Below are 26366 nucleotides of genomic sequence, written 5' to 3'. Positions count from 1 at the left end.
CTGGGTAGCTCCCACTGCCCTTTGCACCACGGCTGCAAAGAGGGTTCATCTGTACTTGCATAAGCTGGCCTCAGCCTGGGTTTCCTGGCATACTTAGCATTCTTAGTGCATGGCTCTTGGGCAACCACAACTACCCAAATATAGTCAAGAAACAGAAAACGAACAGAAAAGCCTCTGACAGAAGGCAAAATAGCTGACACAAAATCCATGTGCTAAAGGTCACGGGCTCTGGAGCCAGCCTGCCCGGGTTAAAACTGTTATTATACATATGTCCCCCATGTTCAATCAGAGGAAAACAAAAACATGCTAAGGGAAGATATAAAAAGGACCCCAATGGAACTTAGATGGAAATTACAGTATCTAAAATGAGAAATACACCTGGTGTGATTAACAGATTAGATACGGCAGAAGGGAGAAATTAGTGACAATGAAGACAAAATAGTTTTTTAAACTATCCAGGCAGAGAAAAAAAAGACTGAAGGAAATGAACAAGGTATCAGCACGATGTGGAACAATATTAAGCAATTGGACACACACTGGAGTCACCCCAGGAAAAGGAAAAGGGCAGAAAAATATTTGAAAAAATATTAACTATTCCTTCAAATTTAACGAAAAAGCTACACTCATAGAAACTCATTGAAACCAAAGCATTAGAACATAAAGAGAAGTAGACTGAGGCACACCATAATCAAATTGCTGAAAAAAAGTGATAAAGAAAAACCTTGCAAGTGGCCAAAAGGGGGAAACAGGGTGGACTCCATGCAGAGGAAAAACATTAAGCATGACAGCACACTGGTCATCAGAAGCTATGTCAGGCAGGACACAATGGAACACCACATTTATTTTTTTTTAATTTTATTTTATTATCTTATGTTAGTCACTATACAACACATCATTAGTTTTTGATGTAGTGATCCATGATCCACTGTTTTCATATAACACCCAGTGCTCCATGCAGTACGTGCCCTCCTTAATACCTATCACCAGGCTAACCCACCTCCCTTCCTCCTCCCCTCTAAAACCCTGTTTGTTTCTCAGAGTCCATAGTCTCTCATGGTTCATCTCCAATCCCCCCCCCCCATTTTTCCCTTCCTTCTAATGTCCACAATGCTATTCCTTATGTTCCACAAATAAGTGAAACCATATGATAATTGACTTTCTCTGCTTGACTTATTTCACTTAGCATAATCTCCTCCAGTCCCATCCATGTTGATGTAAAAGTTGGGTATTCATCCTTTCTGATGGCTGAGTAATATTCCATTGTATATATGGACCACATCTTCTTTATCCATTTGTCTGTTGTAGGGCATCTCTACTCCTTCCACGGTTTGGCTATTGCGGACATTGCTGCTATGAACATTGGGGTGCATATGGCCCTTCTTTTCACTGCATCTGTGTCTTTCGGGTAAATACCCAGTAGTGCAATTGCTGGGTCATAGGGTAGCTCTATTTTTAATTTTTTGAGGCACCTCCACACTGTTTTCCAACGTGGCTGTACCAACTTGCATTCCCACCAACAGTGTAAGAGGGGAACACCACATTTAAAGCATGAAAGGGAAAAAATGGTCAATCTAGAATTCTATAAGCAGCAAAATATCTTCCAATAATAAAAGCAAAACAAAGGCTTTTTCAAAAAAAGAAAAAAGGAAGACGGTTCATGTACTAACAGACCTGCATTTGAGAAACATTGGTGCAAGTTCCTTAGGCATAAAAAAAATGATACCAGATGGAAGTTTGGGTTTTCGTAAAGGAATGAAGAGCATGAGAAGCGGAAAAATATGCAAATAAATATAAAAGCTGGGGGGAGGGTTCCTATTTTTAATCTCTTTAAAAAATAACTCCCTGCCTAAAGCAAAAATGACAATATATTTTGGAGTTTGTAACATATGTAGAAATAAAATGTATGGAATGAGTACAACAGGAACTTGGGAGAGCCTGAAGCTGCTGCCGTAAGGTTCTCCCACTGTATGTGATAATGTCATGTGAGTGCAGACTATGACATGCTAAGTACACACACAACACCCTAGAACCACCACTAAAAAGAGAAGAAAGGAGAAAGAGCTAATCAGCCAATAGTATAGATATAAGTTAAGCTAAAATCATTAAAATATATATTCGAATAATCCAAAAGAAGGCAGGAAAATGAGGGTGGAAGATCAAACGGGACAAATAGAAGGCAAACAGCAAGAAGGCGCATGTAAACCCAACCATACTGATAATCGCATAATGCAAATGCTCTCAATACTTCAATTTCTATAAAGACATGATCTGATAAGAGTTTTTCAAAACAAGGGACCCAAGAAACACATATGAGATGTAATGACAAAATTGGTAAAATATAAATGAGTGGAAGAACATTTGCCACAGAAACACTAAAAAAAGAAACATGGAGTGGCCATCTTAGTATCAAACAAGGAATTTCAAAGCAAGAATTATTATTAAGATGAAAGGTGGCCATTTCATAAAGGTAAATGGTTAGCTCACCAAGAGGACATAAAAATTATAAATATGCACACACCTAATAAAAAGTTTGAGGCAGAGGAAGCAAGAGCTGAGAATCAAAGGGGAAACAGACAAATCTCAAGCTACAGCTAATTATTTATAGAACAGGGAGACAGAGGACCTGAGCTACATGATCAACAAACCTGACCCAACTGACACAAAAGAGAACACTCTACCCAAAACCCACAGAAAATTCACCAAGGTAGGTCATGTTCTGGGCCATGAAACAATTCTCCATAAATTTAGGACTGAAATCATAAAAAAGTATGTCCTCTGACCACGAGGTAATTAAACGGAAGATCAGTGACAGAGAAATACCAGGAAAATCCCTGACTATTTGGAAATGAAAGGACATACTTCTAAATAAGCCATGTGTTACAGATGGAATTGCAGAGGAAACCAGAACACACAGGGCACTGAATGAAAGTAAAACAACAATACAGCCATCAGTGGGACGCGGCTCGAGCGAGCTTCACGCTTCGAGGGAACACCCAGGGCTGAGGGTCAACAGGAGAAAAGACCAAGGGCTCAACTCAATGATCTAAGCTCCCACCTTAGCAAAGGACAGACAGAAAGTAAGCTAAACCCAAAGAAGCAGAAGGGAATAATAAAGAGAAGAGATCAGTAAACAAGAAAAGAGAGCAGAAATCTATTATAACAAAAGTTAGTTCTCTGAAATGGACAAACTGCTAACCAGACCAATTAGAGAAAAAAAGAGAGAAACACAAATTACCAATATCAGTAATAAAAACAAGGACCCTACTTAAATCCTACAGACACTCAAAGGACAATAAGAGAATATTAAAATAACTTTGAGCCAATAAATTCAAACAAGTGAGATGAAATGGCCAAATTCCTTGAAAACCACAAATTACCAAAAAAGTCACGGAGGAAAAAAGAAATGACTTGAATAACACCCTACTACTAAAGAAACAATGCGTAGTTAACATCCTTCCCACAAAGAAAACCACACGCCGACACAGCCTCACTAGCAAATCTATCAAACACTCAGAGGAGAAACGATACCAACAGCACACAAACTGCTCCAGGAGATACAAGATCCTCATCTCACGAGTCTAGGCCTGCTCCCACTCCAAACCGGGAGGACTCTCCCAGAGAAGAGAGCTATGGGTCAGCATCCCCCCCGCATCACAGACACACAAACCCTCAAGCACAGTAACAAACTGAATCCAGCAGGTATGACAGCACCAATACCCGTACTTCCAAGCGGGGTCACCCGGGAACGCAGGGTTGGCTTCCCGCACGAAGGTCAAGCAGTGTGATTCAGCACATGCACTGCACAAGGGAGTCACCTTCCCCAACGTGACAAGAGGCACCCACAGAAAAAGCAGTGAAGACCACGCTTCACTGTGAGTGAGGATGATGCAAACAGCCGCGAACACGGCTGGGGAAAAGTAAGAGGCAATCCTCCTCCCCTCCCGCTCCACAAACTCACGGTCAAGGGGGAGAAAGCCAGGATCCTGCCAGAATGTCTGGATGAAGCAATCAAGCTGGATTATTATTCCATAATCTGGATCGTTTTGGGTATCCTGGGCCCAGACGGGCAGGGCGCAGGAGCGCTCCAGCCGCCACGCCGGAATGCTGGCTGGTCTGCAGGAACCACACCTGTGTGGCTGAGGAGCTCGGCCCAAGAACCTGCCGACTTATCCACGGAACACAAGCTGTACTTGTAGGAATGAGTAACAGCTTATGGGTACTCAGACGCGGGTACCCGGCCGACATTTTCTCAAAAATAAACAAAGTGAGCATGTCACTGTAAGAGACGTAGTGACAGTATTCGCTGCTAACGGTAAATGGAGAGCTTTAAGTGATGACTACAGCTTTGGGGGACTGGCCTCCACCGCCACGGCTTAGCCGCCCAATTCTAAGACTGTTCGAAAGAGAATGGCGGTGGTATCAACAAGCATGGGTTTCAACACTGCATTATGAAACGTGCCAACGTCTGGAAGATGTGCGTAAATCAGCAAACCAGTATTTTCCCAAAGACCAAAGAACGATGTAACAAAATCATTCAAGGTGCTAGACACACCAGTCGATTTCCATGTAAGCTTTCCAAAAAGCTCACTAAGGACTCAGATGTCACACAGCAAAGAACCTTCAAGAAGCTAACACTTGTCGAGTCCTGATGCCATCTCAAAGAATATCCACAATTATCTGAAAAAGCTAAGAAAATGCTCTTCCTTACCAGTTACTTATTTGTATGAAGCCAGACTCTCTTGATATGCTTCAGCCCAAACAGATCAGAGGAGACAGAGAGCAGAAGCAGGTGTGAGATCAAGCACCCGTCCATTAATCCAGTCATTTAAGAGATGTGGAAAAAAAGTAAACCAACACCACTCACTTCACTGTTTTTTTTATGGAAAAGAGTTACTTTTCATTTGAAAATGTATTATTTACATTAAAATGTAATAGGTTTATTGTTGCTTAAATGAATTAATAAACATTTTTAAATTTCTCAACGTTAACTTCTAACGTGGTAAATTTGATATATGACTCACATAAGTTCTCTGGGATCTCCAATAAATTTTAAAAGCGCAAAAAGTCTCCAAAACCAAATCACACGAGCCCACTGGCATGGAGGGAAGAGTCTGGAGACTCTGCCAGGCCCTACCCCACCTGCTATCTCGACCCCTTGCAACCCAGGGGCCTGTCAGGACCTAATCCCTCCATTTGCAAACAAGAGGAAGAACAGAGAAGCACCCCTGTATTATTCTCTGACATCCAGAGCACAACCAGAACATCATAGGAAAATAACCACTTTCCCAGCTTTTTAAATGCTTTCTACTACCTCTACCTCTACCACCACCTGTATAAACTTTTCCATAAAAATTTGATTAAATCTCTCCAGGAGACTTCCTTATAAAGCTCCACCAGAGAATGTATCATTATTTCAGCTTAGAGTTGGAAACAAGGAAGGAAAAAAAAAAAGAATCCTTTGGTGTAGCAAGTCAGTGTATGAATACAATTCCATATGAAAACATTTAAAATACATTAGATTTTTGGTCAAGATGAAAGACCAAAAAAAAAAAAAAATCAAGCAATCTATTCTAATTGGGTTCCCATGGTAACTGTACAATTGGGTTTTTCAATATAACATCCCAAAGGCCCAATGCACACTTGTAAAATATACTTCAAGCAGCCTGAATTGTTTTTACATTACAGCACTCCCAGGAAGATCAATTACTATCCACCCCCACCCTGACTATTAGTGACAGGCCACGTTAACCACGTTAACCACGTTAACACTGCTTGCCGCGTTAACATAAGTCATATAAGGAGCACCACATATCACAAACATTATATAAAACTAATCACACGCTTCAGATTCATCAAACCTGCTCGGGAAATAAACTGATTCTGCTGTTGTCACAGAATCGTGTTTACGAAATGTATGAAATCGGGCCCAACTACATGCCACACCATTATGCCTCTCTTATTGATTTCCAGGATAAGCAGAATCAATCATTAATAATTACATTATAAGATGGCCCTCAAGGTTAATCATATTCTTAGAGACTCTCACCATGGAATTAAACAACAAACATAGCTGTGCTAATAAATAAATAAATAAAACATAACTGAGAATTCAAATCCGCATTTTAAATATTAACAGCACGGTAAGAAGCACAGCACACTCCATCACCTGGGATTCCAGCTTCTCCCACAGGGACCACAGTGGTCTCTCCCTGCCAAGCAGCATTCCGGGGACACGGTGCTGGTCCACAGAGCAAGGACACAGAGGGCCGAGGCCATAGCCCAGCAATGGCAGGATTCGTTAGGTAAAAGTTTGCAACTTGAGTTTTCCTTGCAACAAGCATAAAAATCCCTACATATTTGATGCCTTCTGCAGATCCACACCCCATAGCACGAACTGGTGCTTGGGCAGAAGTAAATTTAACAGTCTCCTACCTTTTCAGGTCCCCCCATGCATGGCCACGGATGTAACACAGGCCAATTTGATGCAAGTGTAGGCCAGCAGCTGCCAGTGAGAAATGTCTTGCTAGGTCCCCAACTCAACAGAGACCTCCAAAAATCCTGAATGACAACTAAGCATGAGAAGTAGCAAACTGCATGACTACTAGAATTCTAGCTGGTGTCCAACAGGATGGCCCCATGCTGCTCCTTGATCCAGGTGGGACTAGAGACTGAACTGACCAATGTCAAGAAAAAAAACAACCAACCAATGCAAAATCCCAAACAGTAAATCTAGGCTAGTTCCCCAACCCCCCTCATGCCTAAGAATCCCAGTCACCCAGCACTTACACCAGACTCTCCTCCCCACCACTCCCTCTTGCATCAGAGGCTGGGAGCCTTGACAGCATCCCAGAACACCGGCACCCAGGGACACAATGTCCCCAGGTCTGCCAACAGTCCACCGGCCCTCTGGGTGTCTCTTGCCTTACCTGCCACATGCCCTTCCTGCAACCTTTGGGGTCCCTGGTAGTAAGACCAGTATTTTGTTTGTTTATCCTGTTTTTTGTTACTCTATACACACTCACACCTTTGGGGACGCCAGGAGCTAAACCTGAGAACCATCCTACATGATTTTTGAGCATCGTCTGACTACAAAGTTGCCCTCGTTCCAAAATCCCAACTTTATACACAAACCCCAAGTAAGTTTTGTGCTTTTGAAGTAACTAGCCTGTACTTCACCTGTGTATTAGTCTGCTCAGCTGCCATAATACAATACCACAGACTACACGGCTTAAACAGAAATTTATTTTCTCACAGTTCTGGAGGCTGTGAAGTCCAAGATCAAGGTTCTGGCTGACTTTATGTCTGGCGAGGGCTCTCTTCCTGGCCTGCAGGTGGCTGCCTAATCCCCTATGCCTTCAAATGGTGGGGACCAGAATGGAGGAGGGGAGAGGAGGGAGGGCAGAGAGGGGAGCGCACAGGAGGAGGGAACAGGGAGAGAGAGCGTTGTCTCTACCAATCCTGCTGGAGGAGGGCCCCACCTTATGACCCCATTTAATCTTCATCACCTCCTAAAGGCCCTTCTCCAAATATAGTCACAGGGATTAGGGCTTCAACATGTGAATTTGGGGAGGACACACTCAGCCCTTGGCTGGGCCTTCCTTCAAGTATAAGCCCACACCAGCCTTGGAGGGCTTCTCACACAGAATTCTAGCATCGAGAGAGGAAGCCACCACCAGTAAAGCAGACACCTGGGTGTGAGTGTGGGCCCCAGAGAAGGCACTGGAAGGACTCAGAGAGTGTTTGGGCTGGGTCAGGAGAGGCTCCCCCCAGGCAGAGCAGAGGCGGCTCTGGGAAGAGGGGAATGGGGTCTCCCACCCATCCACTCGCAGAGCAAAGCCTGGTGCACAGACTTCTAGACAAAGTGCCAGAACAGATGTGCACGGCAATTGGACTGAAAGTGGATTCAAGATGAGTCTCATGGGCTCATTCCATTTGGGATCTGGGTGGGCGGGAGGGGGTTAGCTTGGAGCATTTTGACACCCCCGCCTTCAGCAGAAGGAGGAAGACGTGGTCAGTGGCTGACTCTGCCTGGTCTCGTGCCTAAGTGCTGAAATTCCACTGTCCGGCACCTCCCTAAGCAGCACCCTGCGTCAGGCACCCGGCCCCGGTCCATGTGGGGTGAGGCATTCCCCAGAAGCTTCCCCGGCGCCCTCAGGAAGGGCTTGGGAGGCAAAGCAACTGAGGTCGCAGAAACTGGAGCCAGCAGCTTCTCCCTCAGTGCTGCAGGGCAGGAGATCTGAAAATCCTCATCATCCAAACCTAGAGCCCATGTGCACTTTGTTCTAAACCCCAAGAGGCAGCCTCGAGTATGAGAGCCGGACAGAAGTGCCAATATTCACCTGGCTTCCCAAAGATGACCCTCCAGTCTAGGTAAAGTCCAGGTGGCCTGGGGCCAGTGTATTATTATTATTATTATTATTATTATTATTATTATTATTACCAGTGTATTATCTATTACAGTAGCGAGCACCCAACAATCAACACAGATCAGAAACGGGACGCCTGGGAGGCTCCGTCAGTTAAGCATCTGACTCTTGATCTCAGCTCAGGTCATGATCTCAGGGTCATGAGTTCAAGCCCCATGTTGGGCTCCACACACAGAGCCTCCTTTAAACAAAACAAAACAAAACAGACCAGAAACACAAGCACCCAACAATCAAAGCAGACCAGAAACATGTGCAGCCATGCATTGGCTTCTCAGTGAGTCAGTAGGATTTTCTCCATGAACACCAGGGCGCAACTGAAGCACAACAAATGGTTGCTTCCAACAAGAAAACCACTGGGAACACTTATTTCTGGCCAATACAAAAGAAGATTTAACAAACCCATCCAGTAATCCAGCCTATCTTAATTGCCATGATACGCAGTGGCTGGGAGGAAAAGCACCTTGGGCTCAAAGAAGGTTTCTTAGCAAGAAACCTCACCATACAGAAAAGGAAAATCACTCAGGAAATCAGAACCAGAACCTCTGGAGGTTCTTCTGGAGTGACCAACAGTCCAGACAATACCACAAGAACAGCAATGGTGATCTCAGTCCAGAAGGAAATGTTCTGATTACACGCATGGCAAAAATAAACAAATTAAAAAAAAAAAAAAAAAAGCTAAGAGGAAGTCTTTAAAGCCCATACTTTTTGTAGGAAAAACGAAAGCAACATAAAGTACTGGTCATAGCTCAAACCCCACGTGGATTCAACCTATTCGGAAGGCGACAGCCAGGATGTCACCAAGGACCCCGGCATGAGTCGCCAACCCCCCCCCCCCCCCCCAGCTCACCCAGGACCTCCGGGTTTAGCACTGAAAGCGTGTGTCCCAGGAAGCTGCTGGTCACCCACGACAGACAGGACACAGAGCCCGCCCTGCTGGTGGGCAGAAGAAGACCTTTCCAGTGGTTGATTGTAGCCAAAAGGGTGAATCATGCTGAATCTTAAGAACATTTACTCCATTTTAGAACCTGTGGATTCGTTCTGACAGTTCTTGGAACAAATTTCAAGAGCAGCATCAGAGATGCAACCCCCCGCAAGCTCCCTGCTGACACGGTGGGGACTGCCCCCTGCCAGCGCCAGAGATGGTGGATGGTGCGCTGGGGTAGGTGCGGAAGGCGCTAATCAGCAGACATGCGGCGGAACGCACCGCATCCATCTGACTCGACAGCTTAATCTGATGATAACACAATGGTGACAGAAACAAATTTTTCTGCACAATAAAGAATAGCACACATGGGCTTTTCTTGGGATAGCTAGCTAAATTCAGTAACTTTTGGAAATACATCATTTCTTTTCTTTGCCCATTATTCTAGGAGCTTGCACTGAGTGTGAAAAGCCTTGCTAACAAGAGCCTCTGCAAACACAGAACACAGTTCTGATCAGGCGCTGGGCTCAGGGCACCTGGTTCCCGGCTCCCCCCAAGCCCCCGAAGGAGCACGGCCCACCACTGACGTCACTACGTAACCATGACAAGTTCGGGACACACAGACTTCAAGGCCCCATTTCTAGGACCTCGGCCACGTTGTGGCTGTCACCAGTGTGGAATACACAGGCCGGCCCAGCCAGGCAGCCTCGACACACCTCATCCTTGACTCCATGCAAGTCACTGGCACCCTTCCATCTGTCCTTCCAGGACGCCAGCCGGTGGCCATCCAGGACCCTCCGGGACGCGCCCAGGCCTCCCTTTGCAAAGCCGCCCGCCTCTTATGGCTCACGTCCCCCCTCACAAGTCACTCTCGCTGGGGGCCTCCTCCAACCACCTCCAACCACTGACACCCCCCCAACCAGGGCCACCCTCACCCGAGTGTGCCTCCAGAAGCACCGAGAACCTAAATCACAGACACGTGTTGGACAGGCTGGCTCTCCGCCAGAAGCCCCAGCAGGGGCCCCCACGGGGGCTCAGACAGGAGCACATCTGAGGACACCGGCAGGCAGAAGGCCATGGAGTCTTTACAGAAGGAGACCAGGCACACACTTTCCTTTCAATCTGCATTCTGGAGTGACTGTCCACCCGAACTTGACAGTTTTGTTTCAAGCTTCCACCAGCACTTGCGGGAACATACAGGTCCCCCCCACGGGGAACAGGCTGGGGCGGGTATGCCGCAAATGAGCCCCCCTCCTCCCTGCTGACATTTCTGCCCAAGGGAGGTTACAGAAAGGCAGCCCCCCACTCCAGAACCCAAATGCCAGCACAACACAAAGGGTTTATTTACCCTTCCAAAGCCAGATCGCTTTCTCTGATGTCCCGGAGAATTGCTTCTCTGTGAATTAAAAGCATATACACCACATGTTTTTTCCTTTCTCATTAAAAAAAACTCATTCTAAACATAGTCATCTTCCACGACCCTCCTCCCTCACTGCAGGGCACTCCATCAGAAAGCCCTACAGGACCCCTGGGCTTCGCACAAACTGTCCTTACACGACCCCTATCACAACACCAATGACTGCACTTTGCCACCTCCCACCCCGCCCTTCCCTCCTTCCTCCCTGTCATCCCTGCCTCCCCAGTGGATGACTCGGTGCCCCCCCCCCAAAGGTTCCAAGGCCAAGGCTCGGAGAAAACAGTCCCCTTCCTGGCGGGCCTTGTGCTAACTTTGGGTCTCCTTTCTAGCCCCGACTCCCACCCCTACTCCAGCCAAGCTGCTCACAGATCCATCTGCATCCTGGAGTCCATGCCCCCACCGCTCAGCCCACAAAGTCCCACCCATGGGTCACTGGGACAAACCTTACAAGTCTCTGTGCAAATGCTTCATCCCTCTTACAGCTGGAATCAGGAGCACGTCCATGACCTGTCGGGACTGGAGGATGAGTGTGGCTGAAGTCCGGGAACACAGCCTGGCCCCAGGGTGCTCTCCTCCTTTCTCCGTGCTCCCACTCTCACACAACGTATGGGGTGTACAGAGCACCTTCGACTCGGTCTCACCACATGCTGTGTTCAGCCCTTTACTAGTGGTCTGTGTACTAGAGGTTCAGAACATGTAAGTACATACATACAGGCGTGTATTGATTTATGCCACATCTTGCCCCCAGAAGGACTTGTGCCTGTTCCTTCACTTCACCCCCACAGAGGCAGCATGGCACGGCACATGGGCTAACGAGAGCTCCGCTCCTGTCCTGCACGCCCTCCACAGGCCACTCAGCCTCTCCCAGGGCCAGTCTCCTCGTGCACAAAACAAAGAAACTGCTGGTGTCTCCGTCATCCGGGGAGGCTGACGATGTGAGAAGTCGATCTATGTCAAGCAACCTGCACAGTAAGCCTTCAGTAAGTGCTGTTATCAGCAACAGCATTATTGTGCTGGCCAGAATCTTCTGGAACTTGACCACCTAACTCTAACAGGCTGAACCGTGTTAGGAGGGTAAAGAGACACCCACACAAATTACTGTGGATTTTCTATTTTTGACAGAGCTGACCTCACGGATTGCCTCAACCCCCACTCCTGCGGTTGGAGCAGACACACACGGGAAAATGCTGTCATGTGCTGGTGTCCCTGCTGGATCCTGACCCCTGCCTGTGTCGGACTCTGTGTCTCGTCCTTTAGAAGTTCTTGCAATCTGACAGATGATTACTGTCAGGCCTCCAGGGCTGCCAGAGACTGGCATGCCCCCCGGGAACACACCTGCTAAGCCCACGGGCCTGCTCCCGGCCCATGCAACACAAGCCTGCCGTCAGCGTGGCTCACCAGAACCCTCACAGCGCTGCCGCCTGAGTGGGAAACAGCTCGAGGCCCGCCACCCCGCAGCCCAACAGTGTCCATGGTGAGAAAACAGAAACTGGCAGCAGAGGAAACCACCTCCTAGAGACAGAAAGAATTGTAGAAACCTTGCTGATTAGCACTGGGCCACATCAGTCTCCAGACCAAACAGAAGGCCATGACCACCTGGAATCACAGACACATGGCAGGTGGAACCCTGCAGCCAAGACTCCATCACTAGTCCTGGTGGCTCTGAGCTAACAGACGTCAACTGTCACTGTCATTTGGGGCTCACCAGGGCCTGGTGTGGTCTGCAAACATGACTCCCTCCCAATAGCCAACAACAGCCCTGTGAACGGTAGTGTCATTTTCCCTATTTGGGGGGAAACCAAGGATCAGAAAAATTAAGTAAGTTTACGCAAGGTCATATAAGCAGTAGAGCCAGGTCCAAACAAGCAGTCTTGTTACCAGAGGCTGCACGCTTAGCCCTGTGCATGCTGCCCCAAAGGGAAGCTTGGGTTATGTGGAAGTCTGTAAGACAAGGATGCTGGTTGGGCTGGAGGGAAACCAGCATTTCTGTTGGTTCCTCCCTCCCCCTTTCCCAGGTACAATCTCATCCTCATATGGGACTGTAGTTCCAGATTAAGATTTCTACCCAGGCAGTGCTTCATGCTTTATTATTTCATATACTTATACTCATCCAGATAGACAGAATAAGCGTGATCATTGCCATCAGACAGATGAGGAGGCAGCTTGAGGTTTCACCTTTACTTAAAGTCACCCAACTAGTTGAGGCACCAGGGTGGCTCAGTCAGTTAAGCATCTGACTCTTGATTTTGGTTCAGGTTATGATTTCAGGGTGATGAGATTGAGCCCCGCTTTGGGCTCCGCACTGGGCATGGAGCCTGCTTGAGATTCTCTCTCTCCTTCTCCCCCCTGCACTCTCTCTTTTGCTCTAAAAACAACCCAAAACAAACAAAAAAATAAAGTCACCCAACTAGTAAATGGCACCACCAAAATCCCTCCCATTGTTCTCCCCGACACTACTCTGGCACTTCCTAAATAAAAACTCAACTCAGTTCCACAAAAATGCACTCAGTTGTGTATTTGAAAATTAAGCCCCCCCCCCAAACCATGAAAATGCTTCCAGCCACAGGGGAGAAAAGCAATACCAGCCAGTCAGAAGGAGAGAGGAGTGAAATATATGTTGGCTGTCCATGCTTAACATTTGTTTGTAAAACTAATGCCAAAGTTTTGGTAACATCTGCATCTTTTGTCATAATCACAAGACCGAAAACTATAACGCTATGATAACATGTTAGGTTTGCAATTTGAAGAGATTCACATGTCTCTAAGGAGTTACAAAACCATACACAGATCCGTGAGCACCGGCAACTGAGAACAATGTTGGCTGCGAATGGATCCTTCTGGAAGGGGAGCTTCAGAGCTTGTCTGGGCTGGAAAGCATAACTTCTCAGCCATCCTAAAGATTTCTCAAGAGATGCTCAAACATTAGGGTCCCTAGAATGCCCTGGGAAGCTTGCAAAGACACAGGTCCCCAGGTTCTGATCCTATAGGTCTGACAAGGAGCCCTATAATCTGCCTTTTTTAACCAGCACCCTCGATAAACCTGATACCAGCAGGGCTCAGACCACTGTCTGAGAACACTGATCTGCTATTGCTCACGGATACCCCACTCCGAGGAGAGCAACAGATCCCACATTCCAGTGGTGGCTCTTACTAATGACCCCAAACAAGCGGGTCAAAATCTGAAGGTAACACCTTTGGTCCCAACCTTTAGCCCTTTGACTGGGGAGTAAACGTAGTAGCTAACAATTTACAAACAGATGAGAAATAACTACCAGTTGCTTATTAAATTTCAACACTTAAATGTCCCATCCCATATTTTTCCCCATGATTCAATTCTCTCTCTTCACCCATCCAGACACCTCTCAACACCCAGTGCTGGAATTGCCCGATCTGTCAATAAGGTAAGAGTTTTCTAAACTACTATCCATATGACTCAATTTGTCAGTAAAAACTGCCACCAGCGCTGTGCTTGCAGAAAAATGTCCATAAATGCATTATTGCGACTGGCAGATCGATGTCTATAATAAAAACAAATAGATTTAACAAGTGCCTGCTTTTACGAGTGGTACCTTTGGCGGACTGCGCGTTCAGTTTCACCCCCAGACTTCTGGCAACGGGCAGCAGCGCTCGGGCTGGATACTCTGCTGACTTCACAACTGCTACGGGTAGGAAATTATTCTAACAAGACAATTTTCGAAATAGTCGAGTGAACACACGAGGCATTTATAACTCACAATCCCTTTCAGGGTTGCACAGCTACACGACGACACCAAATCAGCAGTGAATGTTGGAAGGAAATGTTTCTGTAGAACTTTTAACTGGTTTTACCACCGCTGCATCACAAGCCGGAAGTCTACTCCGGGGGGGGGGGGGAACGGGGACAGGAGGCCTGCCTCCCTGGAGAATCCCCCACTCCTCAAAGCCCCCAATCTAATCGAAAACTACTTGTCGTATCAAAAACAAGTTTCAGCATTTAACACGTAGCTAACGGTGTCACTGCTGTGTCCGTGGCCCCCGCGGCTGCCTATTTATTTAGTGATTGCGCTAAAGCAGACATCAGGACCGAGCGGCTCCACACTGGCTTCGCTGCCCGGGATTCTGAGCACTCTGGCTAGACACCGTGACCCATTTACATGTAGGCCCCATCTGCCAAAACCACTCAGATTCCTTCAAAGGTTACAAAAGGTCACAAAATGATTTATTCCTCTTCTTGGACAATTCATTTTAATAGCTATACAGGAATAAGTCATTCACTATATTCCATATATTCACTATATGGTCTCCCCAAAACCTTGCACCCCGCCCCCGTCTAAGCTCTTCTTTGAATTTTTTTTTTTTTTTACATCAAAAGAAAACGACTCTTGCCACTGACCAGCAAATATGAACTAATTACCCAAATGCCACAGGAACACACATCTGGCAGTATTTTGTCTCCAGTGCTGGGTCTCAAACTTTCATCTACCTTTGCCCAAGACAGGCCTCCAGAGCTCACAGAAGGGGAAAATGCATCCTGGGAACCAAGGGAAAACTGGCTCTCCCGCACAGCTCAAATCCCCGCTCCCACACAGATAACCACACGTACTTTCACTTTAAACCAAGAATGGGGTGCTGTTGGGTTTGCTCGCTCATCCGCATATATGAGAAGGAGGACACAGAATCCACTCTCACCCAATGGTAATGTTATTGTTTACATGTTCCCGATTTTTACAGTTTCAGGTTTTGTGTAAGTAACATTCTGAGATAAGACCCAAGCTCTTTCAGAAAGCCCCTGCATCAGAAGCTACCCATCCCAGGAAACAGGAAACCCATCAGGGAGGACTAGGACAGTAGCCAAAAGAGCTCAGGGCCTTTCAGAGATTGGGACCACAACCTACACGTCTGCAGTGACCAGAGACACGATAGGAAGTCAAAACCCTCAGGGAAAGTTGATCTACAAGAGGAATTTTATAGTTAAGTAGTTAGGTAAGGTCAGAGTGAAGTATAAAAACAAACCTGGGGCGCCTGGGTGGCTCAGATGGTTGGGCGTCTGCCTTCGGCTCAGGTCATGATCCCAGGGTCCTGGGATCGAGTCCCGCATCAGGCTCTCTGCTCCTTGGGAGCCTGCTTCTCCCTCTGCCTCTCTCTCTCTCTCTGTCTCTCATGAATAAATAAATAAAATCTTTAAAAAAAAAAAAAAAAAACCTGACTATAAGGTTAACAGATGACCACAGGAAAAGAGAATTCAGAAAATACTGTTTTGCTTCCATGTTTTTTCTATTAAGGAGACTATACTATAAACTGAAAAGAGCCTTGAGGGGAGTTGGAATAGAACAGCATTGGTGGTTTGAATCCCTGGCTTCTAAATGTCCTCTGCAAAATAAGAAAAATGAAGACAACTGAGTAACTTTACCTAATTGAACAGCACTGAGAAGCACATTGTTGGGTTCCTGAGACAGGAAGAGCAGAGGAGCAGAGAAAACTCTTCAGGAATGCCAGGGAGGCCCCCTTCTCCCTAGGGCCCCACTGCCCTCCTTCCCCGCACGGATAGACCAGGCCCGCACCCATACCCCAGCAAAGGAAACTGTGGGCACAGAAGGCCCAGGTGGAGGCCCAGGTGAGACTCCACTGATGTCCAAGCAAGACGAAACCAGAGAGGAAAAGAAGGATCTGAGAATCTCTGCTGAACAACAGTGAGATGTTTCCAACATGTCCACGCCGAGCATTCTTTCTTTAAACTTCGCTCTCCAACAGCGAAGTTTTTAAAAGCAGGGTCTAGTCATTCTAAAATCTAGCTCTTACAATACAGATTTGTTTTGTTTTGTTTTTTTAAAGATTTATTTATTTGACAACAATACAGATTTGTGTTTTGTTTTGTTTTTAAAAGATTTTATTTATTTATTTGAGAGAGAGAGAATGAGAGACAGGGAGCACAAGAGGGAAGAGGGCAGAGGGAGAAGCAGACCCCCTGCTGAGCAGGGAGCCCGATGCGGGACTCGATCCCGGGACTCCAGGATCATGACCTGAGCCGAAGGCAGTCGCTTAACCAACTGAGCCACCCAGGCGGCCTACAGATTTGTTTTGATGAAAAGAATATTCACATAGAAAAGGTGCCTTACTATATAGCTCTGTACTTGAGGCCTGGTTCATCCTGCCCCCATAACTGTACCAGACTCTACCATTCAAATTCTAACTCAAGACAAGAACCCAGGAGGAAATGGGACACTTGCCAGAGCAAGGCCAACTCCCCTTTGCTACCTGCAGACTCTGGACCTCCGCAAGTGTGGACTCAGTGTGTGTCAGAGTTAACACAATCTGAACTCCCTGCTGGGGTGGCGGGGGGGCGGCCAGGGGTGGGGAGGGGAGCTCTGACATTGCTTCCTTAAAGCTGTGTTACTCCCAGCATGCTTCCATTTTTGTCCTTTGCACCTCTGTGTTGTGTCCATTGAGGGACTGGAAAACAACAAAGTCATTTTCCGGGATGGACAGGAGGGCCTGCCTTGGACACTCTCCAGGTGCCTATTTAAGTAGCCTAATTCTTGGCTCCTCAGGTGCAACAGCTTCATGTTCTGCCACAAACAGCCGAGGAGACCCCTGTGTGGACCAAGCAGCCTCCCTCTGCCTGATGACTGTCCACACAATCAGCCAGCCCTGAGCTCGCATCTACAAAGTGTGCCTCCAGGACAGAAAGCCAAGTGCTGAGCAGAGGCCTGGACAAGCCAAGGCCATGCCGAGATCCCAGGATGTGAGGAGGCCAGGCAGGGAGTGAGGGACACGTGGCCTTGAACACTGTCCTACTGTACCATCACCGACTCGGGAATTACGGTGCCGTGTGAATGGCTCTCAAACTCCGCTCGTGTACTCTGAGTGTTCACAGAGGCAATTAGGGCGAAACGAACACAAACACCATGATAATGAGGACCCCAGGACGCGGTCCTCCTCTGGCGCTCTTGAACACGGGAAAGAAGGTGTGCAATTCTGTGCAAGTCGTGCGCCACAGGCTCGCTGCAAGCAAGCCCGGGAGGGGGCCTCCGGAAGCTTCCTGGGAACAGAAGGCGGAGGCAGACCCCGCCCTGGTCAGCTGTGCAGGGCAGGAGCTTGCGCAGGGAGAGCGTCCGAAGTGTGGCCAGCCAGAGGTGCGGAGGGGCGACAGCAGCCCACAGCGGGCCGGGGGACCGCGGCGCAGCTTGGCCCAGGAGCCCCAGATCTGGGGTAGGCGGGGCGCACCTGGGCGCACCTGGGCGCACCTGGGCGCAGGTGGGGCTGGGCCAAGGGGGTGGGATGAGGGCAGGCCCCACACCTATGGCGAGGGGAAGGTGCCCACGGAACCACAAGCTCCAGACGGCTGCTCATCCTAGGAAAGGCCCCGACTCTGGCGGGAGGGCAGCAACCCAGACACTCACCGCGTTGCCCGGGCCGCCGACCACGAGGAGCTGAGAGCGTAGTGACGCCAAGCGCTACGGGAGCGCGCGCGCCGCCCAAAAACGTCCGGGGCGCGGGGGCGGGGCCGGGACGGCGGGGGCGGGGCCGGGACGCTCGGGGGCGGGGCCACAGCGGGGCGGGGCCTGGACGTGACGGCAGCGCGACCGGGCGCGGGACCCGAAGCGCGCGGAGGCGGGGCCCAGAGGGGGCGGGGCCAGGAAGTGCGGGAAGCAGGGCCGAGGTGCGGGCCGGGGCCTAAAGAGGCGGGGTGGGGCTGGACCCGCGAGTGCTCGCCCGGTTCGGAGCATGCCCAGTGCGGCGGCGCCCGGGCTGGCCTCGCTCCGCGCAGTCTCGCTGGCCGCCCGGCGCCTCCCAGCCGCGGTCTTCCGGCCCGCAGGAGGGTCTCTCCGGCCTGGCTGCCCGGGCCCCGCGCTTCTTCCTCCACCTCTCGCACTCTGTGCCTCAGTTTAGCAAATGTCAGCCCCGTGCCCCTTGGTGCGCTCGGTACGCCGCTTGCGGGGAGCACTGGGGAGATGCAGCGCCAGGTGCTCCCACTAATGGTGTTGCTGATTCTGCCTAGCGGGGAGGTGCCTGTAGCGGGGGCTGCCTGCCTGGGTCTCCAAGAGGGCAGGGACCGACGGGACTCCGGGCACCATCCGGGTCGATGCGTGAGCAGGGGGGCCTGGGGTCGGTCTCCAGTGCCTGTGGTCGGAAGTGGCCGGAGGTGGCCTTGCAGGGCTCTTCAGGTCCTGCAGGTCACCAGGACCTAGACGCACCCAGACTCCTGGGTCCTGGCAGCCAGGCCAGTGTCAGATGCTATTCAGTGAGCACACGGGTGCCAGGCACTGCTTGGTGCTGTGTGGACATTATTATGGTTGAATTGTGCTCCCCCAGAAAGATGTGTTAGAGTCCCAACCCCCAGTACTCAGAAAGTGACCTTATTTGGAGACAGGATCTTTACAGAGGTAACAAGTTACGGTGAATCAATAGGGTGGGCCCCTAATCCCAGTATGACTGGTGTCCTTGTAAGCAGAAGGCCAGGTGAAGACACAGACTCGGGGAGAATTCTGTGTGAAGATGGGGGGTGCAGAGTGATGCATCCTAGCCAAGGAACACCTGGGACAGGAGAGGCATGGGCAGCACCCATCCCTAGAACCTTCAGTGGGAGCACAGCCCTTTCCACACCTTGATTCAGACTCCTGGGCTCCAGAGCTGTGAGACAATATGTGTGTGTTCTTTTCTGGACACCCATTTTGTGGTACCTTTTATGGCAGCCCCAGGAAACTTCTATAGACACATTGTATCCAGCTTGATGGGCATAAGGACCTCTGGGAGTATCGCCCAAAGCTTAAGGGACGTCACACACCCATTGGTCCTATCTCAGGACTACACGTTCTAAACCATCTATGGGGCTCCTAGGTTCTCTTTTCTTAATGGGAAAGAAATCTTCACACACACCCCTCCCCCCCACATATACAACTCCTCTATTGGGATATTTGTGACTTGCATGGCTCAACATATTAACATTGTTAATAAAAATTTGTTCAAAGAACCAAAACAAGGTTGCTTTGTGGAAGGTAGGCCCTGGGTACACACTGGTAATCAAATCAAGGTACTTTTTCTCCAGTGAGACTGGACACAGCCTCGGAATCCTTCTCATTGTTGCTCCAGGCAGCCATAAGCACTTAAGCTAAGAAGGCAAGAGAAATAAAACATCCTTGCCACTTGTTCTGGTCTTTTCTATTGGCTCCCTGTGAAACTTCAGGAAACTTATTCAAATTCTCTAATCCTCAATGTTCTCATCTGTAAAGGATTTTTATAATGATCTACTCTGTGTAGGGCATGCGGGTAGGAGTAAGAAACATCAATGACAATAAGCCTGTCTTCTTATACTCTATTATAGTCTATATAATCAGAACTGGGATCCCAACAGAACTGAAAAGGGAAAATAACACCAAAATTGAATCAGGATGACTTCTGGTATCTTAGCAAGCATGGTGTGATGTAATTTTATAAAAATAAATAAATCCTACTTTGCTTTTTATCTGAATAATAGTTTAATATGATGCCCTAAGTTATTAGTAAAAAGAGTTTAGGTGGTGTTAGTGTCTCTGATTTCCATCCCAGGAAAGAAAGTTCATCATGGTGATCCTACGGCCCTTTAGGGAGATTGTGTGGCCTTGGGGAGAGGTAGACAAGAGAGACAGAGTAGAGTACAGCATCCAGGGGAGATGCAAGCCCCTGGGTCTGCTGGCAGGACTCAGTTGCCCTTGCTGGCAAGGTTGGGGGTTGCTGCAACAGTCTTCACAAGGGGATTCAAGGTCAAGAGCCAAATAGAGGTCTTAGGGCCAAGGGAGACTGGGAGAAGGCCACCACACTGCCAAGGACTGGCCCTGCCAAAGACGAAGATTCTAGAATGTGACATCTCAGACTCTCCAGTGAACAGAACTAAAACCCACACTCCCTGCACTTGCTGGTAAATTCTTCTCCTCTTGATAATTTTCAAAAACTCAAAGCATTTTCTCAAAAGCTCCCCCATGCCTCATTCCTTTGTCCCATTATACCAGCATCCTCACCTATGAGCACTTTCTGTGGTTAAAGCAACACAAGGATAGCCCCAAATCTGGGAGATGACTTGGCATGAGGAACGCAAGGTCAGGCGATTCGGGATGTGGTCCTGTCAGCTTCTCATGGCATAATCCACCTGACTAATCCGCTTATAGGATGACAGCCCTGGACGAGGTGGACAAGGCTCCTTTGGGGTTTCCCCATCTGCAGATTCATAAATCATATCCCCTTCTTCTGCAGATTCCCATGGAAGACTTTTGCAAAAGAGGTGGAAAAACACAGGAATGTATGCTCAATGTCAGTCTGACTTCTTCAAGGGGCCTCCCTGAATGTCCTTTAAGACCAGTCAGCTTTCTTGTGGGCACTGGGAACAATGTTAATTTGCATCATTTCTTTAAACATCCAAATGGATACCTTTCAGGTTAAACAAATGAACATGACATGCGATTGCTTCCAATGATTTGCAACCCAAGAAATTTGTTTAATAAGCCTTTCTTTCCAAGCTACTTTTGTGACATTAGAGACCATTTACAACAAAGCTGTCTTCAGTAGTCAAACTTAATCCTTACTACCCTGCCTTTGGGAAAAGAAGGGGTTTTTCAATGATCACATAAAACCTTGCGTGGTTTGAAAGCCCCAAACTCCGGACAAAAGAACCATATTACAGAGCTCCCCTCTTTAAGTGTTTTACATGTGGTTTTCTTTTAGGATAGCATCTCCAGTGGAGAGTTTTGCCGATTAACACAATTGATTTTCCCAGCCCTAGTATTCCTGTAAGGGTTGGAGCCAAGAGCTGTCACCTAGGATCTGGGTAGTACAGCCAACTAATGATTGATATTTTGGTGGGGGGCATTCTGGAGGAAAAGAGGAGGGAGGCGGGGGTCATGAGGGCCAAAGGCACCCACAGTTGGATGGTATAGAGAGATACAGAAATGTGGTTTGCAATCGGGAGCGGTGAGCATCTGCCTGGAAGATGTGCTAGGGGTCGTGGGGATGCAAAGCCGGGACCCTTTCAACAAGCCCTTGTTGAGAGACCCTGTGAGCCTAGCTTTGTGCTGTGGATGTCCCCACTTTGAGCAGTCAGGAGATCTGCTGGTGTTGAAGGGGTGATGTAAGTAAAGTCCTGAAAGAGAAAATGAATGGCACCTTCTTTCTTTTAGGGGAAACACACACGCAGGTAAAGGACCACTGGTATTTGTGGCATTTGGGTCCATTATCCAGTAATTGTTGGACAAAGATGATCCCAAATCTTATACAACTCTTCCTTCCGAAATGTGGTGACCAGGTAAACTGAATATCTGGGGAATGTGTATAATACATGAAAACCAGTGAATCAAAGGCAACTCTTCTGATGTGTATGTGTGTGGATAGATTGGTGTAGAGAGCTACTTCTTCAAATGTAGAAGCTTTGGGAGAGGTTATCCCAAACTATGTTGAGCTATTTGAGTGTTGATCACTCAGGACGGGGGATTTTGTCAGACGTTGGCCCTTTTGAAAGCGGCTCCTACACTTATTACAAAGTGTTTTTGATCCATTTTCGGGCAGGGTTTTGTTTGTAACACATTGTTGGCAGTTTGGGCAGAATCTTTTAAGTGGTGTGAAGTGCTGGGGAGTGTGCACCTGGGCCACCAGGAGGAAGGGGGTCTCCCCCCTCCTCTGTCCTTCTGGGATGAGCCAGAAGTGCCTGCATTTTTTGTGACTTGGAAATTAAAGCAAGAGACGTGGGGATTTGGATGCTGAGATTGTGATTTGTCCTCATTTGCCTCTACCTGGGAAACTACAAATGAAAATCAAGTCAGGAAAACCAGCCACACCAGACGTTCTGTCTCAGCCTCCAAAAATATTAATTTGAAAAAGAAAAAGTGGCTGTGTTCCCCCCTGAGGGGCACTTCTTCGCTCCAGCCCCGGGTGCACTGAGCCATTGATTTAAAATAGGATGAGGTAAAGTGGGAAGAAAGGTCACCATGTGAGCAGCAAAACTGGTGGTAAGGATGGTGCCGTGGCTGTCTGTCTGATTGTTCAGTCGTCTGAATGTCTGTTAGCAGAGATAATCCACTTCCATCTGGAGAGTCAGGAATGACAGGGTGAGGTCCGTGGAGTGGCCCTCCATCTGTCACGTTAGCAGCCTCCTTGGTCCATGAGGCCTCTGGACAGGAACATAACAGAGCTGTCATTCCTGGTGGGGAGGGAGAAGAGTCCTGGGCACCTGGGTGTGGCCACTCCCCAGGGAGGGGCCCTGCGGGGTGGGCTCTTCCTGATGCACATGAAGGAAGCCAGCCCAAAGCCAGGACTTTGTTAGGAAGTGGGCTGCATAACTTGAGAAGGTCACACAGCAATGAGAGTTAGAATATTTCCCCGGGGTTTACTGTGTCTCTGACTCATAGAAGGAGTTGGAAAGTGGGAACTGCCCTTACTGAGACTCGTGGAGGACATCCATGACTCTTCCCTCAAGCTCTACTGTATCCTTCCCAAGGGCACTGTGCTGGACCAGTCAGGCTCTTGTCTACACACATGTTCAGTTACTTCCTGCTGGGTCACCCGGCGGAGACTCGACGGCTCTGCGTCATCGCCATCTTGGCTGGGAGGGAATCCCATAGAGTAAAGCGAACCGGCCCAGACTCCACTGTTGAGCCCCTGGATCCAGCCAGATCTGAGAGTAGCCACCTCTGCACTTTTTATATCTGTGTGACAATGAAATCTTTTGTTTGAATAAACAAGTTTGAGTGGGGCTCCTGTCATTTGCTACCAAGAATCTTGAGCACTGTAAGTACCCTCTGTACTTATTTTTATATGTGTTATCCTTTTAAAAACTCACAAGTGTGTGAGGTGAGGGTCAGTACACCCATTTAATAGGTAAGAGAAGTGAGGTTTAAATGGTCAAGTTACTTGTCCAAAGCGACTCAGCTGTGAAATGGCAGAGCAGAACTTACCTGCATGGACTTACTGATCCCCAAGGGCCAATACTCCTGAGAATATTCCCACTTCCTCAGCATATAGGATTGGGGTGGGCACGGGGGAGAAGGAAAGAGAAGAGAGAGAGGAGAGAGGGAAGGTGGGAGTGAGAGAGAGAGAGAGAGAAACAGAGAAAAGATTGCATGTTAGCATTTTTGAAATGAGGAATTTAAAATCTTTTGGTGGCAAGTTATGATGGTGTATTTCTAGGGCTTAGGAATTTTATCCTGCTATTTGTTCTTCAAATAAAAGAATCAGAGTTGCTGACTTAGTTTAAACCAACTCCGAAGACTGTAGAGTTGACTGCTGATTAAAAACTTGTCTTTCTTGGTCTGAGGAGGGAACAGGGGAGATGCCTGGCCCACACGCATCTCCCCCTTGCAAATCTGATTTTCATTTGCAACACTTGAGAATGCTGATGACTGGGAAACTATAACTCGGTTATTAACAAGTTAGAAATTGTAACCAAGCATTTGCCTTGGCATCTACCCCTGCTTGCGTGATAAGAATAAATGGGAAGAAATCTAAATATGAAATTAAAGGTGATGGTGGAATCATTTGTTTTGCAGGTTTTCTGGTCACCCCCTGCCAGGGCGTTGGTAGGCTAATTCTAGAGTATGACAGGCGCCTAGATTAATAGAATCTCCAGACGCTCATGATGGGAAAGCCCAGTTTTGATTCAATGTGCTTTGCTGTTTGTGACCTGAATTGAATCTTATAAGAAGTGCACAAATGGGGGCGCCTGGGTGGCTCAGTCGGTTAAGCATCTGCCTTCAGTTTAGGTCATGATCCCAGGGTCCTGGGATTGAGCCCCACATCATACACTCTGCTCAGCAGGGTGTCTGCTTCTGCCTCTCCCTCTGCTCCTCCCCCCTTGCTCGTGCTTGCTTGCTCTTTCTCAAATAAATAATAAAATCTTAAAAAAAAAAAAAAAACACAAGTGCACAAATGACAGCGTTTGATTGCCATTTTCCATCCACTCCGAGTGACCATGTGTATGGTCATACCTGTCTCCCGTCACGTTCCTATCCCACTGTCTCCTTTCCTTACAGTTCTGCCACCAAAACTTTCTTCCAACTCATCGTTCCTGATTGTTCATTGCTTCCCACATATTCTACAGCCAATGCCCTATGCTTGCTGAGCCCCGGGAGGTGGTTGATGACAGGGACGAGGCTGATGGCAGGAAGGAGCCAGCCTCTCCTAATTTTCTTACCCACAGCAAGATTTTCAGATTCCCATCAACTGAGAAATGAAGCTGTTGGAATTGGGTTGGAGCCTGCATCTTGCATCAGTGGAGATGGGGATTGTGATTGCTCTGTTGAAATGTGTGCTCAGATGCGTTGGGAGTTTTATAATATTTTTCAAACTTCCAAATAGATAGTGTCAGAACATTTCTGAAATGGGATACTAACATCAAGATATACTGCGCCAATCAGCGAGCATCAGGCCAAGCGGAGTGCAGGAGGAGGGCCTAGCATGCTACTAGCAAATTTCCATCTTCACTCTCTGTGTCAACAGCTTGGCAACTTACCTCCTAGATTGCTTTATGGCTTCGGGAGAAATTTTCAGTCGGCTCCCTGTTCTGTACTCAGCTCGGTGTTCAAAAGCCAAGGAATTAGATATGCTGTCATTTATAAAACTGTTTATGAAAGTATCTTTTTTGAATTGTTCAAAAATCCAAAAGGAGCCAAACTTTGACAGTTTAAGAGAACGGCAAGAGGGCCCTGGCAATCTCCAGAGCGCAGCCTCGGCCGGGGAGGCTCTCTTGTTGAAAATGCAATTTCTTTTCCAAGACTTTCTTCCAGCCTGTGATGCTTCGTTGGAAACTTTGCCTTCTTGAAAGGATTTCTTCAGTGTGAAGCAGCTGACAAAGGTCATATTACAAACATGTTTCTGGGGTGATAACATTTTGATTAGAGATGCAAGAATCCTCTCCCTTCCCTGGGATGTCATGTACTAACGTTTTCCATTATTTTAAGAAAATCATGTAAGTTGAGACTATTCCACAATAAGAACTTGAATTTTGTGGCTTATTTTCTTTGCTGTAATGTGCCAGCACCGTGGGCCTCGTTGTAGGGAATAAATGACTCTTTTCCAATAAACCAAATGCCTGAAGAAGCCCCTGGAGGAGGCAGGGATGTCCATAAAAGTTGAAATGGATTTCATAATATGGTATTCAATTTAGTATAATAAGTAGAATTCAAAAATAATCCAATTCTCCAAACGAAAATACTTCTGCTACTAACCAAGGGACGTTGACTTTATCCCAGAACCAAGCTGACATGGTTTCAGATGTGCCAAAATACATTTGTGAAATTATCTGTTTTCCTCCGTTAAGTCATGAGGTACCTGAAAAATTAGAAACCTCTCTCTCTTCCTGTCTCTTTTTCTCTCCCTCTCGGCTTGAAAAATTAGCTCCTTAAAGACAACTACCAGAAAGCATTTATCAAAAGGCCTGTTCTGGTTCCGTGGCTTATTGAGAAAGGGTCCGCATGTGCGTTTTCCTAGCCCTTCCTCAAAAATTCTCAGCAAGAGAAAATATAAGGAAGCTAGCATCCTTAATTGTTCTCTGGAACTGGTGTTGCTGTGAAGAACAATGCACCGGGGCTCAGCACTCGAAGACAAAGCGAGAAGCCGGTTAGAATTTTGACAGATGACATCACGGCGCCCAGAGGAGAGAGCG

General features: G+C 47.7%; 1 protein-coding gene across 1 annotated transcript in view; it reads right to left on the bottom strand.

The window, feature by feature from the left end:
- MGMT (O-6-methylguanine-DNA methyltransferase) overlaps positions 1-18228 on the bottom strand; it is a 294779-nt gene extending 276551 nt beyond the window's left edge. Inside the window, exon 1 of the mRNA XM_034986117.1 lies at positions 18145-18228. The gene's annotated coding sequence lies outside the window, so the exon portion shown is untranslated. The remainder of the gene's footprint in view (positions 1-18144) is intronic.
- Between the last annotated feature and the right edge of the window lie 8138 nt (positions 18229-26366).

This window comes from Mirounga leonina, unplaced genomic scaffold, assembly GCF_011800145.1.
Source record: "Mirounga leonina isolate KUSES-001 unplaced genomic scaffold, KU_Mleo_1.0 Mir_114, whole genome shotgun sequence".
Lineage (NCBI taxonomy): Eukaryota > Metazoa > Chordata > Mammalia > Carnivora > Phocidae > Mirounga > Mirounga leonina.
The sequence above is the reverse complement of the archived record's forward strand: the minus strand, read 5'-3'. Positions and strand labels throughout refer to the sequence as shown.